Consider the following 18225-nt stretch of genomic DNA (forward strand, 5'->3'; position numbering starts at 1 on the left):
ATGCCTTTAAGTGGTTTTCTGCCCTGGGCGGGCCAGGTGTTCCTTGCCCTCATTCCCGTAAACCCACAACCTTCCAGTGTGGGCGTTAGGGCGATTATAAACATGTTACAGTGCTGCAGAGATTTTGTTTATGGCCAGTTTTGGAGCCAGTTGATGGTCAGATTTTGGGAGGCCTGCTCCCAACATGTCCCCCTTATTTGATTTGTAAATCGATAAATGCAAAGGCAGCTTTGTCAGGGTGAGCTACTTCTCGCAGCAGTCAGGATCCACATCTGCAGACTATACAAAGACAAACACCACAGATTAAAAGCACAATCAGCATTAAAATCACATAGCTTCCAAGTGTTTTTATCCATTTTAATGGGTTACTAGCTGCTAATTTGTCTGTAACTCCTTCAAGCACTCCAGTTCCTGGCATTAAGGTCAGGTGTGCCTGGGGTACCTTAAATATTTGTTCTTTTAATTTTAAATCCTTATGTTAAGCTCCTAGAGCGGGCCATATCATTTGAGGTTGAGGTGCCACTAGACCACCATGGGTCCAGATAGTAGGAACTTTTGCCGTACTTCTTATCATTTCTACCATCTGACCGTTTTGTTCAGATCATCTGAACGTAGTATGGCTGTGGCATGCAGACTGAGAGGTGCAATTCAAGCTAAAAATCCACTTAGGGGACCAATTAATAATGATTCCATAGGAATCGTTGTGCAGCACCTCTGCCTGTTCTGCAATACAATCTTCCTAAACAAGTTCGTTCATTTTTTCTAACTGGGTCCAATCCTGTTTACAAATAGGTTTTTGAGGGCAGTGTGCCTCAATTATAGGAGCAGATTTATTATGGTAAATACTGAGATCAAAAAGCATGTGTAACTGTGTCATAGAGTGATTGCATCCAGGCATTATTGTCAGCCAAGTTTGATAAATATACCCAATAAGTATAATTGTTCTCTGTGTCAGCCTTTATTGAAGGAATACTCATGGCAGTGGTGATAACCGCTTTCATAGCTACCATTAAATTACTCATTGTGACAGGTTGTCACACTTTCCTCAGGTTTTCTTCCACCATCTGTGACAGCTTCTTGATCTGTCCCCACATGGGTGGCTGTGTTCGACGGGTGTTGCTCATGACAGTTGGGGTCCTCCTCAGCATCAGTCTCGACATGGCTGTAACTGGGGGGTCCTCAGGATCCTCCCAGAGTCTCTTCCTCAACATCTGGCTCATGATAAGGTTTCAGGTGTCTTGATGGTATCCAAATCAGCTGTTGATTTTGGCCTGGAGAAATACAAGCATAACCTCTACCCCAAGTTATTATTTTACCTGTTTCCCAACTTTTTGTTATTGGATCTCTCCACCAAACCAATTGTTCTGCTTCTGTCTTTGCAGCTGGTTTCTGTAGATGCTGTTCAGCTGCTGATAACATCTGGCCTTTGGGCAGGCTCAAAAAATTTAAAGTTAATAATGCTAGATTCAGTTGTATCTGTGGTGTTCCATATTCTCTGTCTCCCCCTTTCTGCTTTTGCAACTGCTGTTTTAGGGAGAGATTCATTCTTTCTACTATGGCTTGTCCTTGAGAATTGTATGGGATACCAGTAATGTGTTTAATATTCCACATAGGGAAAAATGTAGTTAGAGCTTGGCTGGTATAACCTGGGGCATTATCTGTTTTCATAGAAGCTGGAATGCCCTTCACCACAAAACACTGCAAAAGGTGATGTTTAACACAGGCAGAAGACTCTCCTGATTGGTGTGTAGCCCAGACAAAGTGAGAAAAAGTGTCCACCCATACATTTACATAAGCTAGTCTCCCAAACGAGGGAACATGTGTGACATCAATTTGCCAAAGAGAGTTAGGTTGCAGTCCTTTAGGATTAACTCCTCCTGTAAAAGATGAGGAATGTACCATTTGGCAAGTTGGGCATTGCTGGATAATAGCTTTTGCTTCTTTCCCGGTAATGCTGTATCTGCATTTGTGACCAGAGGCATTAACATGGGTTAAATTGTGAAAGTGTCTAGCATTAGATATTGCATTAGCAACTAGGTGATCAGCCATTTGATTCCCTTCAGTCAAAGGTCCTGGAAGAGGTGTATGAGCCCTAAAGTGAGTGATGTAAAAAGGATGCATTCTATTCCTAACGGCTGTTTACAATTGGGTAAATAAAGTCATCAGTTGTTCATCTGTATGAAATTGTAACTGAACACTTTCAATTAACTGTGTGGAATGAACCACATATGAAGAATCAGAAATCACATTAATAGGTATATCAAAAGCAATCAATACCTCAATTACAGCTACCAGCTCCACTTTTTGAGCTGAAGTATAGGACGTCTGGAAAACTTTACTTTTTGAGCCAAAATAAGAGTCTTTACCATTACTAGACCCATCTATAAAACAATGAAAATGCTTAGCAGACTGCAGGTTGTTTACTGAAGAAATTGTAAATGCAAACTGTTCACAGTCTTGCTCAGCTAAGGGGATAGTAAAGAAATAGTCTTTTAAATCTATGACTATTAAAGGCCAATTTTTTGGAATTATAGCAGGAGAAGGTAGTCCTGGCTGTAATGCTCCCATAGCTTGTATAACTGAATTGATGGCTCTTAAGTCAGTTAACTTTCTCCATTTACCTGATTTTTTCTTAATTACAAAAACTGGAGAATTCCAAAGGTAAAATGTTGGAGTTATGTGCCCATTTTCTAATTGTTCAGTAACTAATGTCTCTAAAGCCTCCAGTTTCTCTTTACTTAGCGGCCATTGTTCTATCCAAATTGGCTTATCTTTAACCATTTTAAAGGTATAGGTTCTGGAGGCTTAACACTGGCCGCCATCAAAAATTATTTCCTAATCTTTTGCGGGAACTTTGTTTTTCCACTTGAAGCGGTTCTTTCAAAGCTTGCAAATTTTTTTCTAGTCCAATACCAGGGACATACCCTATTTCATGCATTGTGTGTCGACTTTGAGGGCTATATAATTGTTCTGGAATTAGAACTTGTGCTCCCCACTGTTGTAATAAATCTCTTCCCCATAAATTTATAGGTACAGAAGTTATAATTGGTTGAATAGCCCCAGGTTGTCCATCAGGCCCTTCACAATGTAAAATATAACTACTTTGATATACTTCAGCAGCTTTCCCAACTCCAACTATGTTAAATTCAGCGGGTTGAATTGGCCATGTGGACCATCAGTGCTGTAGAGAAATGATTGAAATATCTGCTCCTGTATCTACCAAACCTTTAAATTTCTTTCCCCAAATAGTTATTTCACAGGTAGGACTTTTTTTTTTATTATTATACTTTAAGTTTTAGGGTATGTCTATCAGTAATTTGATTTACCCAATAAGCTGCTTTGCCTTGTTTATTTGTGCTTCCAAATCCTCCTGTTCGTTTAATTTCACTTTTTCCCATTCCCACATATAGCACAATTAGGAGCTGTGCTATGCGCTCTCCTGGCTCTGCTTTCCAGGGAACAGAAGTAGATATAACAATTTGAATTTCCCCATCATAATCTGAAACAATGACTCTTGTATGTATTTGTACCCCTTTTAAACCTAAACTATGAACAGACACTTCTCAAAAGAAGACATTTATGCAGCCAAAAAACACATGAAAAAATACTCATCATCACTGGCCATCAGAGAAATGCAAATCAAATGAGATACCATCTCACACCAGTTAGAATGGCAATCATGAAAAAGTCGGGAAACAACAGGTGCTGGAGAGGATGTGGAGAAATAGGAACACTTTTACACTGTTGGTGGGACTGTAAACTAGTTCAACCATTGTGGAAGTCAGTGTGGTGATTCCTCAGGGATCTGGAGCTAGAAATACCATTTGACCCAGCCACCCCATTACTGGGTATATACCCAAAGGACTATAAATCATGCTGCTATAAAGACACGTGCACACATACGTTTATTGTGATGCTGTTCACAATAGCAAAGACTTGGAACCAACCCAAATGTCCATCAATGATAGACTGGATTAAGAAAATGTGGCACATATACACCACGGAATACTATGCAGCCATAAAAAATGATGAGTTCATGTCCTTTGTAGGGACATGGATGAAGCTGGAAACCATTATTCTCAGCAAACTAAACAAAAAACCAAACACCGCATGTTCTCACTCATAGGTGGGAATTGAACAATGAGAACACATGGACACAGGAAGGGGAGCATCACACACTGGGGACTGCTGTGGGGTGGGGGGAGGGGGGAGGGAAAACATTAGGAGATATACCTAATGCTAAATGACGAGTTAATGGGTGCAGCACACCAACATGGCACATGTATACATATGTGACAAGCCTGCACATTGTGCACATGTATCCTAAAACTTAAAGTATAATAATAATAAAATTTGAAAAAAGCCAAAAAAATTAAAGAAACCTAAACTAGACCTTCCTAAAAGTAATCCTATTGTCCCTGCTAGCAAGGGTCCACAGACTCCTGTTGGGACCTTTAGCAGGGGGTTCCCCAGGCAGAAGGTTCACAGCTCTTGTGCAACATAAATCTACTGCGGCTCTACCAGCTGTGGCAGGGGATAGACATTGTACAGGGTTGAGGGAATGGCCTGAGCTGGAAATGCCCCAGTTTAGAATGGGGCCTGGGATGGGCCCCTCATGGCATTTTCTGAAATTGGGTTCCCTTCTTTATCAAACTTAGAGTGACACTGGTTAGCCCAATGTTTTCCTTTTTTACATTTTGGACTTATTTCAGGATTAGCAGTTTTCTTTTTTCCCCTATCTGGTGGCCTGACTCACTGATTTTTTTTCTACATTCTTTTTTAGTATGACCATGCTTCCCACAGTTAAAACAAACTCCAGGAAATGGAGTATTTCCTTTATCCTCTCTCAGTCCTGCCATTGCCTATGCCAACAAAGCAGCTTTACGCAGATTACCTCCGATACTGTCACAGGCCTTGATATAATCAACTAAATGTGCTTTCCCTCTGATAGGTCACCGAGCAGCCTGGCAATTGGGATTAGCATTGTTGAAAGCTAGTAACTGCAGCACTATATCCTGAGCAGCTGAATCTGCAATCATCTTTTTAAGAGACTCCTGTAACAGAGCTATAAAATCAACATATGGTTCTCTTGGTCCCTGTTTTACAGCACTAAAGGAAGGGTATTTTTCCCCATCTGAAGCAATTTTTTCCCAAGCTCTAATGCACACTCCTTTAAGCTGTTCTATGACATCATCCTGCATGACCAGTTGTGCATCTAAACCAGCCCATGTGCTAACCCCCAGAAGTTGGTCTGCAGTTATATTATTTTGAGGTTGGGCATGGGCATTGTGAGCAGCCTGAATGGAAGCTTCATCTGCCCACCGAGTTTTAAATTGTAAGAACTGAGCAGGAGTTAGACAAGCTAGAGTAAGAGCATCCCAGTAAGCAGGAATCATCTGATTGGAAACAGCAACATTCTTTAACAGTCCCATTACAAAATGAGAACCTGGTCCATACTGATTTATAGCTTGTTTAAATTCTTTGAGTAATTTAAAAGGAAAAGGCTCAAATTTAGCTATAATATTTCCCTATTGATCTAGGGGGTGTATTCTAACAGGAAACTGCCAAGCCTCTATATCACCCTCTCATCTAGCTTGCTGAATTCCTGCCTGAATAGAACAAAGAGCGGTCGCTTGAGGCACTGCTCAAACAGTCACTGGGGCAACTATTTTCGCCTAGTGTCCTCCAGAAAAGCAAGATCTGGAGGGTCTTTTTCTTCAAAATAATAATGAGGGGGTGCAGAAGGGTAGGGATGAACCTCTCCTTCCTTTGCCGCTTTAGCTTTAGCTGGTAAATAAACATGCTCTGTAACCTCTGCTGTTACGTCGCTATACTGTCCTTCCTCCTCATCAGTGTGAAAAAGTTCCAAGGTGAAACAAACCACACCCACACTTGTCTCATTGTTACCCTGATGCTTCTGAGCTCCCCTTCTTACTCACCATGGGGATTGCTTTAAGAGTACTCAGGTGTCCTCCAGCTAGTTTTCCATTCCAACCATCACTCTGGGACACTTCAACCTGGATTTGAGACCCCGATGGACGCCACTTGCCGAGACCAGCTCTGTCAGGGAGACCCTAACCCAATGGCACTAGAGGAATTAAAGACAAACACACAGAAATATAGAGGTGTGAAGTGGGAAATCACAGGTCTCACAGCCTTCAGAGCTGAAAGCCCTGAACAGAGATTTACCCACGTATTTATTAACAGCAAACCAGTCATTAGCATTGTTTCTATAGATATTAAAGTAACTAAAATATCCCTTATGGGAAATGAAGGGATGGGCTGAATTAAAGGAATAGGTTGGGCTAGTTAACTGCAGCAGGAGCATGCCCTTAAGGCACAGATTGCTCGTACTATTGTTTGTGGCTTAAGAATGCCTTTAAGTGGTTTTCTGCCCTGGGCCTGCCAGGTGTTGCTTGCCCTCCTTCCCGTAAACCTACAACCTTCCAGCATGGGCATTAGGGCCATTACAAACATGTTACAGTGCTGCAGAGATTTTGTTTATGGACAGTTTTGGGGCCAGTTTATGGCCAGATTTTGGGGGGCCTGCTCCCAACAGATTTTATTGTTTGTTTATCTTTTATCATAAGACTTTGGCTAAAAAGAACAGTACCCTTTTACTTTTGGTAGTTAAAATTTTACTTCCATACTGCAATGACTAAATCTCTATTGTAAGGCTGCGAGGCAAGATGACCACCCACTCCAAGCATGTGGAGGAAGGACTCAGATGCTGGGGTGAAGGGGGAGTAAGCTGGGAACCCTACATAAGGTTACTGTGCACTGGGACTCATTCCTGATCCCCAACAATGCCTGGGTAGAGATGAGTTGAACAAGTGATGAATGACCCACTCTCACCACAGGCCTCTGGAATCCTGGCAGCAGGAAACCCCATGACCCCCACGGACACTTGAGCTGACAGGGAGAAGCACATCAAAAAGCTAATCCACCACAATCAAATGGGCTTTATTCTTGGGATGCAAAGTTGATTCATCATACACAAATCAATGAATGTGATTCACCACGTAAAGAGAACCAAAAACAGAAACCACATGATCCTCTCAATAGATGCAGAAAAAGCTTTTGATAAAATTCGACATCCCTTCATGGTAAAAATCCTCAACAAACTAGGCATTGAAGAAACATACCTCAAAATAATAAGAGTCATCTATGGCAAATCCATAGCCAACATCATAATGAATGGGCAAAAGCTGGAAGCATTCTCCTTGAAAAACGGAATAAAACAAGATGGCCTCTCTCACCACTCCTAGTCAACACAGTACTGAAAGTCCTAGCCAGAGCAATCAGGTAAGAAAAAGAAATAAAAGGCATCCAAATAAGAAGAAAGAAAGCCAAACTATTCCTGTTTCAGAAAATATGATTCTACATGTAGAAAACTCCATAGTCATTCTTAGCAAATTGATAAGAGTTAGTATAATATTTGTTTAAGGCATTTATTCCATGTTTCTTCTTAATTATTTTGAGGTACTTTGCTTTTCATACCTTTATTTAATAGCACTTCTTTATTGAAATGTAAATTATTTCTTATCAAGTTATCAGTCAAAAGAACAAACAACGTAATTTTTCCCTCTCTCTAGAATCAGTTATCTAACAGCCTATCAACATGGGGAAAAAACTACGTATAGGAGCAAGTCTCAGTGCTGTCCGGGATTCTATGAAAGCAAGAAAATGTGTGTAATGTATAAGACTTTCACCCATTTGAGGTTTGCTTGTTTTTCCCAGTGCTGGTTTCCTTCTGTTAATGGCAGTCAAGATGGAGTTTTGGGGATATGGGCTTCTTGGAACATTTCCTTTTACTCCAGCTGCTATTTCCCTGGCTTTTGTAATGAGGGAAGCATTAGCTCTGTATCCCTGTCCAATCCGAAGTCTCCAAATGAATGCTGCTTGAAAAGAAAACAGTTGTTACAGAAGGATGATTCAAGGATGGATGTAGTGATGTTAATTGCAATTCTTCAGTAAATGTCCCATGGAGGAAAAGAAAAGAAAGAAAACCCCATAGTCTCTGCCTAAAAGCTCCTTGATCTGACAAACAGCTTCAGCAAAGTTTCAGGATACAAAATCAGTGTACAAAAATCAGTAGTATTCCTGTACTCCAACAACATTCAAGCTGAAAGCCAAATTAAGGATGCATTCCCATTTACGATAACCCCCCCAAAAAAATATAAAATACCTATGAATGCGGCTAACCAGGGAGGTGGAAGATCTCTACAATGAGATTTACAAAACACTGCTCAAAGTAATCAGAAATGATGCCAAAAAATGGAAGAATATTCCATGATTATGGATAGGAAGACTCAATATTGTTAAGATAAACATATTGCCCAATTTACCAACTCAATGCTATTCCTATCAAACTATCAGTGACATTCTTAAGAGAATTAGATAAGTCTATTATAAAATTCATATGGAACCAAAAAAGAGCCCAAATAGCCAAGGTAATCCTAAGCCAAAAGAACAAAGCTGGAGGCATTACATTACTCAACTTAAAACTATACTACAAGTCTACAGTAACAAAAACAGCATGGTACTGATATGAAACAGACACACAGACCAATGGAGTAGAACAGACAGGCCAGAAATCATGCTGCACTTCTACAACCATCTGATCCTTGACAAAGTTGACAAAAACAAGCAATAAGGAAATGACTACCTATTCAATAAATGGTGCTGGGATAAATGGCTAATCATCAGAAGATTGAAACTGGACCCTTTCCTTACATAATATAAAATAATCAACTCAAAATTGATTAAAGACTTAAATGTAAAGCCTAAACCTATGAAACCCTGGAAGATAACCTGGGAAATACCATTCTGAACAGAAGACCTGGAAAAGATTTCATGACAAAGATGCCAAAACCAATTGCAACAAAATGAAATTCAACAAATGGAATCTAACTAAAGAGCTTCTGCACAGCAAAAGAAACTATCAACAGCATAAACAGACAACCTACAGAATAAGAATATATTTACAAACTATGCGTTCGACTAAAGTCTAATATTTGGAATCTATAAGAACTTGAACAAATTAACAAGCAAAAAACAAACAATCTTACAAAAAAAGTAGGCAAAGGACATGAACAGACATTTTTCAAAAGAAGACATACAAGCAGCCAGCAAGTATATGAAAAAATGCTCAACATCACTAATCATTAGAGAAATGCAAGTCAAATGCATTTGAAATCGCATCTTGCATCAGCTAGAATGGATATCATTAAAAAGCCAAAAACTAACAGATGCTGGTGAGGTTGTGGAGAAAAGAGAAGGCTTATACGTTGCTGGTGAGGATGTAAATTAGTTCAACCATTGTGGAAAGCAGTGTGGTGATTTCTCAAAGAACTTAAAACAGAAGTACCATTCAACCCAGAAATCCCATTATTGGGTATATATTCAAAGCAATATAAATTGTTCTACCATAAAAACACATGTACTCATATGTTCATTGGAGCACTATTCACAATAGCAACATGAAATCAACCCAAATGCCCATCAATAGTAGACTGGATAAAGAAAATGTGGTAGATGTATACCATGGAATATGATGCAGCCATAAAAAAGAATTAGATCATGTCTTTTGCAGCAATATGGCTGAAGTTGTAGGTTATTATTCTAAGTGAAATAATACAGGAACAGAAAAACAAATACCACATGTTCTCATTTAGAAATGGGAGGTAAACATTGAGTACATACAGACACGAAGAAGGGAACAGACACTAGAACCTGCTTGAGGGTAGAGGAAGGGAGAAGTGTGAGGATCAAAAAACTACCTATTGAATACTATGCTTATTACCTGGGTAACAAAATAATCTATACGCCAAACCCCTGTGATGTGCAATTTACCTATGTAACAAACATGTACGTGTACCCCTGAGCATAAAGTAAAAGTTAAATAAATAAATAAATCTCTATTGTAAATTTTACCCCCTGCATCCAAAAAAAAATTTTCCTTTCTTGTCTTCACCCTAAAATCAGAGGTTTTGAGCTCGTGGCTGGTTGCTGACAGTGGACATAATCTGTTTTATCTTTTCTCAATCCCATGTTCTATTGTATCATGATCAGTTGTTTCACTCAGAAATTCAATGAATTTCAAGATAATCATGGTACTATTGTGACCTACACAGGCTAAGGGCATTTCAAAAGAGAACAAAGAAATCATAAAGTTACTGTTGTTAAAATTTCATAAAATGAGTTTATTTCCCCACACATAATGAAAAATACTAATTTTTCTAGAGTTCTTATAAAATTATGTAGTGCAATTTAACTTTCTAGAAATAAAAAATTGTACCTAAAAGTGATACAGACTATTATGTGCAAGAAATTTTACATATGAAAATCCAGTATTTGACACATGCAAAGCATGTCAAACATTTTTTTCTACAAAATTTTACAGAAAGTTTAATATTCTCAGGATAAACAATTCTTGCACAATTCATTTTGATCATGCATTTCAAAATATTGAACAAATTAGAACTCTGATCAGTAGTGCATAAAAGTGAAGGAATTAAGGAAAGTGTTACAAAAGTGGCTCTATGTAGTAAGGTCTAAAGAATATAAATTATTGCATAAGTTTTATGAACAACTTTTAAAAGCCATATTTAAGCATTTAAATTACATTTCTTAGTTAGTTCCTCTTATGAGTTTTAATTTAGTGCCATGATGTTCACAATATCATTAAAGATTTTTCAATATCTGAACAGTGCCTTGTAGTGCACACTTATTTATGAATATAGATATGGGGCATTTTCACAGATTAGTTAAACTTTCTCCTTTACATCTATCTTGCTTTTATAAAAATCAGAGTCAATACAAAGATGTTTCAGGTGATTAAAAAGTTTGTCAACACACGAAGTCAACAAAAATAAGCAATGGGTAAAGAATTCCCTATTCAATAAATGCTGTGGGGATAACTGGTTGCAGAAGGATGAAACTGGACCCCTAACTTTCACCAGGTACAAAAACTGTTAACTCAAGAAGGATTAAACATTTAAATGTAAGATCTCAAGCTATAAAAATCCTATAAGGAAACCTAGGAAATACCATTTGGACTTCAGCCTTGGCAAAAAAATTTATGACTAAGTCCTCAAAAGAAATTTCAACAAAAACAAAAATTTACAAATGGGACCTAATTAAGCAAAAGAGCTCTGTGCAGCAAAAAAAGAAACTATCAATAGAGTAAACAGACGACCTACAGAATGGGAGAAAATATTTGCAAGCTATGCATCTGACAAAGGCATAATATCCAGAATCTATAAGAAACTTCAACAATTCAACAAACAAAAAACCAACTCCATTAAAAGGTGGGCAAAAGACATGAACAGACACTTCTCAAAAGAAGACATACAAGTGGCCAAAAAATGTATGAAAAATGCTCCACATCACTAATCACCTGAGAAATGAAAGTCAAAACCACAGTAAGATACCCTTTCACAAAAGTCAGAATGGCTATTTTTTAAAAGTCAATAAACAACAGATGCTGGTGAGGCATCAGAGAAAAGGGAGTGGTTATTCCCTGTTGGTGAGAATATAAATTAGTTCAGCTACTGTGAAAGCAGTTTAGAGGTTTCTCAAAGAACTTAAAATGGAACAACCATTTGACTAAGCAATCCCATTACTGGGTACATATCCAAAAGAAAATGAATTGTTCTACCAAAATTAGACACATGCATTCATATGTTTATCACAGCACTATTCAGTATCGCAATGACATGGAATCAATGTAGGTGCCCATCAATGGTCGATTGGATAAAGAAAATGTGGTATACATACACCATGGAATACTATGGAGTCATTAAAAAGAACAAAATTTTGTCCTTTGCAGCAACATGGATGCAGCTGGAGGCCATTATCCTAAGTGAATAAATTCGGAAACAGAAAACCAGCTACCTCATGTTTTCACTTGTAAGTGGGAGCTAAACATTGGATACTCATGGATATAAGGATGGTAATAATAGACACTGAGGTCCACTAGAGGGGGTAATGGAGGGAGGCAAATAATGAAACACTACATATTGGGTGCTATGCTCACTACCCAGGTGACAGAATCATTCATATCCCACACCTCAGCATCCTGCAATATACCCATGTAACAAACATACACATGTAACTCCTGAATTGAAAATGAAAGTTGACATTATTTTTAAAAAAGCATTTGGTATCAATTTAATATATAAAATTGAAATCAATAAAATATTTATTTCAAAAAAGATTATTAATACAAAGAATGGTCAAGTTTAGCAGCATAAAATATGGAAAGTATATGGTCTTTGGAATCAGACAGAAATTCAAACCCAAGCTTCACCATTTTATAGCAGTGCTAATTTGGGAAAATTACCAACTCTGACTTCAGGCCACTCATCTGTGAAATGCTCATCATAGGATTGCTGAATTTAGACAGATAATAAATATATATATGAAAGTGCTGTGCTTAACATGTGGTGGAATTCCATGTAACTACTTCCCTACACTTTTATCATTATGTGTGTTGAGCAAATACCACAGCTCCATATCTGGTTAAATCTGATCATGTAGCTTATATCTGAATTGGGCAATGTCTACCCACAACTTATCAATCTATTGTTTTGACTGTCAGATTCAATCCAAATACCTGTTGACATTTTGAGAAAAAAGTTGAGAAATGGATACACTGAGGGTTAGTGGCTCCTCTTGTAATCTTGATATTATGGATTTAATTGTGTTCCCATCCAAAATTCATATGTTAAAATCCTAACCCCAGTACTTCAGAATGTAACTTGATTTGAATATAGGTTAAAGGAGTAATGAAGTTAAAATGAAGTCATTACAGTAGGCCCAAATTCAGTAGGACTGGTGTTTTCATAAGAAGAGAAAATTTGGACACACACACATATAGAGGGAAGACAATGGTAGGATACAAAGAGAACATGGTCATCTGTAAACCAAAGAGGGATGGGCCCTAAAAAAAATCAACCCTGCTGAGAGTTTGATTTTGGAATTTGTAGGCTTCAGAATTGTGAGAAAATTAATTTCTGTTTTTTAAACCACCCAGTCTCTTGTACTTTGTTGTGGCAACCCTAGAAAATTAATACATGTGGGTGGATCATTCCAAGATGGCCGAATAGGAACAGCTCTGGTCTGCAGCTCCCAGCATGATCAAGGCAGAAGATGGGTAATTTCTGCATTTCCAACTGAGGTACCTGGTTCATCTCATTGGGATTAGTTGGAGAGTGGGTGCAGCCCACAGAGGTTGAGTCAAAACAGGGCGGGGCCTCATCTTGCCTGGGAAGTGCAAGGAGTTGGGGGATTTCCCTTTCCTAGCCAAGGGAAGCCATGACAGATGGTACCTGGAAAATCAGGATGCTCCTGCCCAAATACTGTGCTTTTCCAATGGTCTTAGCAAACAGCACACCAGGAGATTTTATTCTGCACCTGGCTTGGCAGGTCCCATGCCCACGGAGCCTTGCTCACTACTAGTGCAGCAGTCTGAGATCAAACTGCCAGGTGGCAGCCTGGGCTGCGGGAGGGGCGTCTGCCATTGCTGAGGCTTAAGTAGGTAAACAAAGTGGCAGGGAAGCTCAAACAGGGTGGAGCTCACCACAGCTCAATGAGGCCTGCCTACCTCTGTAGATTCCACTTCTGGGGGCAGGACAAAGGCAGCAGAAACTTCTGCAGACTTAAACGTCCCTGTCTGACAGCTCTGAAGAGAGCAGTGGTCCTCCATTCATGGAGTTTAAGCTCTGAGAACGGACAGACTGCCTCCTCAAGTGGGTCCCTGACCCCTGTGTAGCCTAACTGGGGGACACCTGCCAGTAGGAGCCAACTGACACCTCATACAGCCAGTGTCCCTCTGAGACAAAGCTTCCAGAGGAAGGATTAGGCAGCAATATTTGCTGTTCTGCAGCCTCCACTGATGATACCCAGGCAAAAAGGGTCTGGTGTGGACCTCCAGCAGACTCCAACAGACCTGCAGCTGAGGGTCCTGACTGTTAGAAGGAAAACTAACAAACAGAAAGGAATAGCATCAACATCAACAAAAAGGACATCCACACCAAAACCCCATCTGTAGGTCACCAACATCAAAGACCAAAGGTAGATAAAACCGCAAAAATGGGGAGAAACCAGAGCAGAAAAGCTGAAAATTCCAAAAACAAGAGCACCTCTTCTCCTCCAAAGGATCGCAGCTCCTCGAGAGCAACGAAACAAAGCTGGACAGAAAATGACTTTGATGAGTTGACAGAAGTAGGCTTCAGAAGGTTGGTAATAACAAACCTCTCCGAGCTAAAGGAGGATGTTCAAACCCATCTCAAGGAAGCTAAAAACCTTGAAAAAAGATTAGACAAATGGCTAACTAGAATAAACAGCATAGAGAAGATGTTAAATGACCTGATGGAGCTGAAAACCATGGCATGAGAACTATGTGATGCATGCACAAGCTTCAGTAGCCGATTCAATCAAGTGGAAGAAAGGGTATCAGTGATAGAAGATCAAATGAATGAAATGAAGTCAGAAGAGAAGTTTAGAGAAAAAAGAGTAAAAAGAAATGAACAAAGCCTCAAAGAAATATGGGATTGTGTGAAAAGACCAAATCTACATTAGATTGTTGTACCTGAAAGTGATGGGAAGAATGGAACCAAGTTGGAAAACGTCCTTCAGGATATTATCCAGGAGAACTTCCCCAACCTAGTGAGACAGTCCAACATTCAAAGTCAAGAAATACAGAGAACACCACAAAGATACTCCTTGAGAAGAGCAACCACAAGACACATAATTGTCAGATTCACCAAGATTGAAATAAAGGAAAAAATGTTAAGGGCAGCCAGAGAGAAAGGTCGGGTTACCCACAAAGGGAAGCCCATCAGAATAACAGCAGATCCCTCAGCAGAAACTCTACAAGCCAGAAGAGAGTGGGGGCCAATATTCAACATTCTTAAAGAAAAGAATTGTCAACCCACAATTTCATATCCAGCCAAACTAAGCTTCATAAGTGAAGGAGAAATAAAATCCTTTACAAACAAGCAGGTGCTGAGAGATTTTGTCACGACCAGACCGGCCTTACAAGAGCTCCTGAAGGAAGTGCTAAACATGGAAAGGCACAACCAGTATCAGCCACTGCAAAAACATGCCAAATTGTAAAGACCATTGATGCTAAGAAGAAACTGCATCAACTAATGAGCAAAATAACCAGCTAACATCATAATGATAGGATCAAATTCACACATAACAGTATTAACTTTATATGTAAATGAGCTAAATGTGCCAATTAAAAGATTCGGACTGGCAAATTGGATAAAGAGTCAAGACCCATCAGTGTGCTGTATTCAGAAGACCCATCTCACGTTCAGAGACACACATAGGCTCAAAATAAAGGGATGGAGGAAGATCTACCAAGCAAATGGAAAACAAAAAAAAAACAGGGGTTGCAATCCTAGTCTCTGATAAAACAGACTTTAAACCAACAAAGATCAAAAGAGACAAAGAAGGCCATTACATAATGGTAAAGGGATCAATTCAACAAGAAGAGCTAACTATCCTAAATACATATGCACCCAATACAGGAGCACACAGATTCATAAGGCAAGTCCTTAGAGACCTACAAAGAGACTTAGACTCCCACACAATAATAATGGGAGACTTTAACACCCCACTGTCAATATTAGACACATCAATGAGACAGAAGGTTAACAAGGATATCCAGGAATTAAACTCAGCTCTGCACCAAGAAGACCTAATAGACATCTATAGAACTCTCCACCCCAAATCAACAGAATATAAATTCTTCCCAGCACCACATCACACTTATTCCAAAATTGACCACACAGTTGGAAGTAAAGCACTCTTCAGCAAACATAAAAGAACAGAAATCACAACAAACTGTCTCTTAGACCACAGTGCAATCAAATTAGAACTCAGGATTAAGAAACTCACTCAAAACTGCACAACTACATGGAAACTGAACAACCAGCTCCTGAATGGCTACTGGGTAAATAATGAAATGAAGGCAGAAATAAAGATGTTCTTTGAAACCAATAAGAACAAAGACACAATATATCAGAATCTCTGGGACACATTTAAATCAGTGTGTAGAGGGAAATTCATAGCACTAAATGCCCACAAGAGAAAGCAGGAAAGATCTAAAATTGATACCCTAACATCACGATTAAAAGAACTAGAGAAGCAAGAGCAATCAAATTGAAAACCTAGCAGAAGGCAAGAAATAACTAAGATCAGAGCAGAACTGAAGGAAATAGAGACACAAAAAAAAACTTCAAAAAATCAATGAATCCAGGAGCTGGTTTTTTGAAAAGATCAACAAAATAGATAGACCACTAGCAAGACTAATAAAGAAGAAAAGAGAGAAGAATCAAATAGATGCAATAAAAAATGATAAAGGGGATATCACCACTGATCCCACAGAAATACAAACTACCATCAGAGAATACTATAAACACCTCTGTGCAAATAAACTAGAAAATCTAGAAGAAATGGATAAATTCCTGGACACATACACCCTCCCAAAACTAAACCAGGAAGAAGTTCAATCTCTGAATAGACCAATAACAGGCTCTGAAATTGAGGCAATAATTAACAGCCTACCAAGCAAAAAAAGTCGAGGACTAGATGGATTCACAGTCAAATTCTACCAGAGGTACAAAGAGGAGCTGCTAGCATTCCTTCTGAAGCTATCCCAATCAATAGAAAAAAAGGGAATCCTCCCTAACTCATTTTATGAGGCCAGCATCATCCTGATACCAAAGCCTGGCAGAGACACAACAAAAAAAGAGAATTTTAGACCAATATCCCAAATGAACATCGATGCAAAAATCCTCAATAAAATACTGGCAAACTGAATCCAGCAGCACATCAAAAAGCTTATCTACCATGATCAGGTTGGCTTCATCCCTGTGATGCAAGGCTGGTTCAACATACACAAATCAATAAACGTAATCCATCATATAAGATGAAACCAAAGACAAAAACCACTTGATTATCTCAATAGATGCAGAAAAGGCCTTTGACAAAATTCAACAGCCCTTCATGCTAAAAACTCTCAAGAAACTAAGTATTGATGGGATGTATCTCTAAATAATAAGAGCTATTTATGACAAACCCACAGCCAATATCATACTGAATGGGCAAAAACTGGAAGCATTCCCTTTGAAAACTGGCACAAGACAGAGATGCCCTCCCTCACCACTCCTATTCAACATAGTGTTGGAAGTTCAGTCCAGGGCAATCAGGCAGGAGAAAGAAATAAAGGGTATTCAATTACAAAAAGAGGAAGTCAAATTGTCCCTGTTTGCAGATAAGATGATTGTACATTTAGAAAACCCCATCATCTCAGCCCCAAATCTCCTTAAGTTGATAAGCAACTTCAGCAAAGTCTCAGGATACAAAATCAACGTGCAAAAATAACAAGTATTCCTATACACCAATAACAGACAAACAGAGAGCCAAATCATGAGTGAACTCTCGTTTACAATTGCTTCAAAAAGAATAAAATACCTAGGAATTCAACTTACACGTGATGTGAAGGACCTCTTTGAGGAGAACTACAAACCGCTGCTCAACTAAATAAAGTGGATACAAACAAATGGAAGAACATTCCATGCTCATGGATAGGAAGAATCAATATCATGAAAATGGCCATACTTCCCAAGGTAATTTATAGATTCAATGACATCCCCATCAAGATACCAATGACTTTCTTCACAGAATTGGAGAAAACTACTTTAAAGTTCATATGGAGCCAAAAAAGAGTCCGCATTGCCAAGGCAATCCTAAGCAAAAAGAACAAAGCTGGAGGCACCATGCTACCTCACTTCAAACCATACTACAAGGGTACAGTAAGCAAAACTGCATGGTACTGGTACCAAAACAGAGATATAGACCAATGGAACAGAACAGAGGCCTCAGAAATAACACCACACATCTACAACCATCTGATCTTTGACAAACCTGACAAAAACAAGCAATAAGGAAAAGATTCCCTACTTCATAAATGGTGCTGGGAAAACTGGTTAGCCATATGTAGAAAGCTGAAACTGCATCCCTTCCTTACACCTTATACAAAAATTAATTCAAGATGGATTATAGACTTAAATGTTAGACCTAAAACCATAAAAACCCTGGAAGAAAACCTAGGCAATACCGTTCAGGACATAGGCATGGGCAAGTACTTCATGTCTAAAACACCAAAAGCAATGGCAACAAAAGCCAAAATTGACAAATGAGATC

At 38.9% G+C, this 18225-nt stretch overlaps 1 long non-coding RNA gene across 1 annotated transcript in view; it reads right to left on the bottom strand.

Moving 5' to 3' along the window:
- Positions 1 to 962: 962 nt before the first annotated feature.
- LOC129049102 (uncharacterized) overlaps positions 963 to 18225 on the bottom strand; it is a 35916-nt gene continuing 18653 nt past the window's right edge. The window contains exon 3 of the long non-coding RNA XR_008511896.1: positions 963 to 1271. This is a non-coding gene — a long non-coding RNA (uncharacterized LOC129049102). The remainder of the gene's footprint in view (positions 1272 to 18225) is intronic.

This window comes from Pongo abelii, chromosome 10 (assembly GCF_028885655.2).
Source record: "Pongo abelii isolate AG06213 chromosome 10, NHGRI_mPonAbe1-v2.0_pri, whole genome shotgun sequence".
In the NCBI taxonomy this organism is placed as follows: domain Eukaryota; kingdom Metazoa; phylum Chordata; class Mammalia; order Primates; family Hominidae; genus Pongo; species Pongo abelii.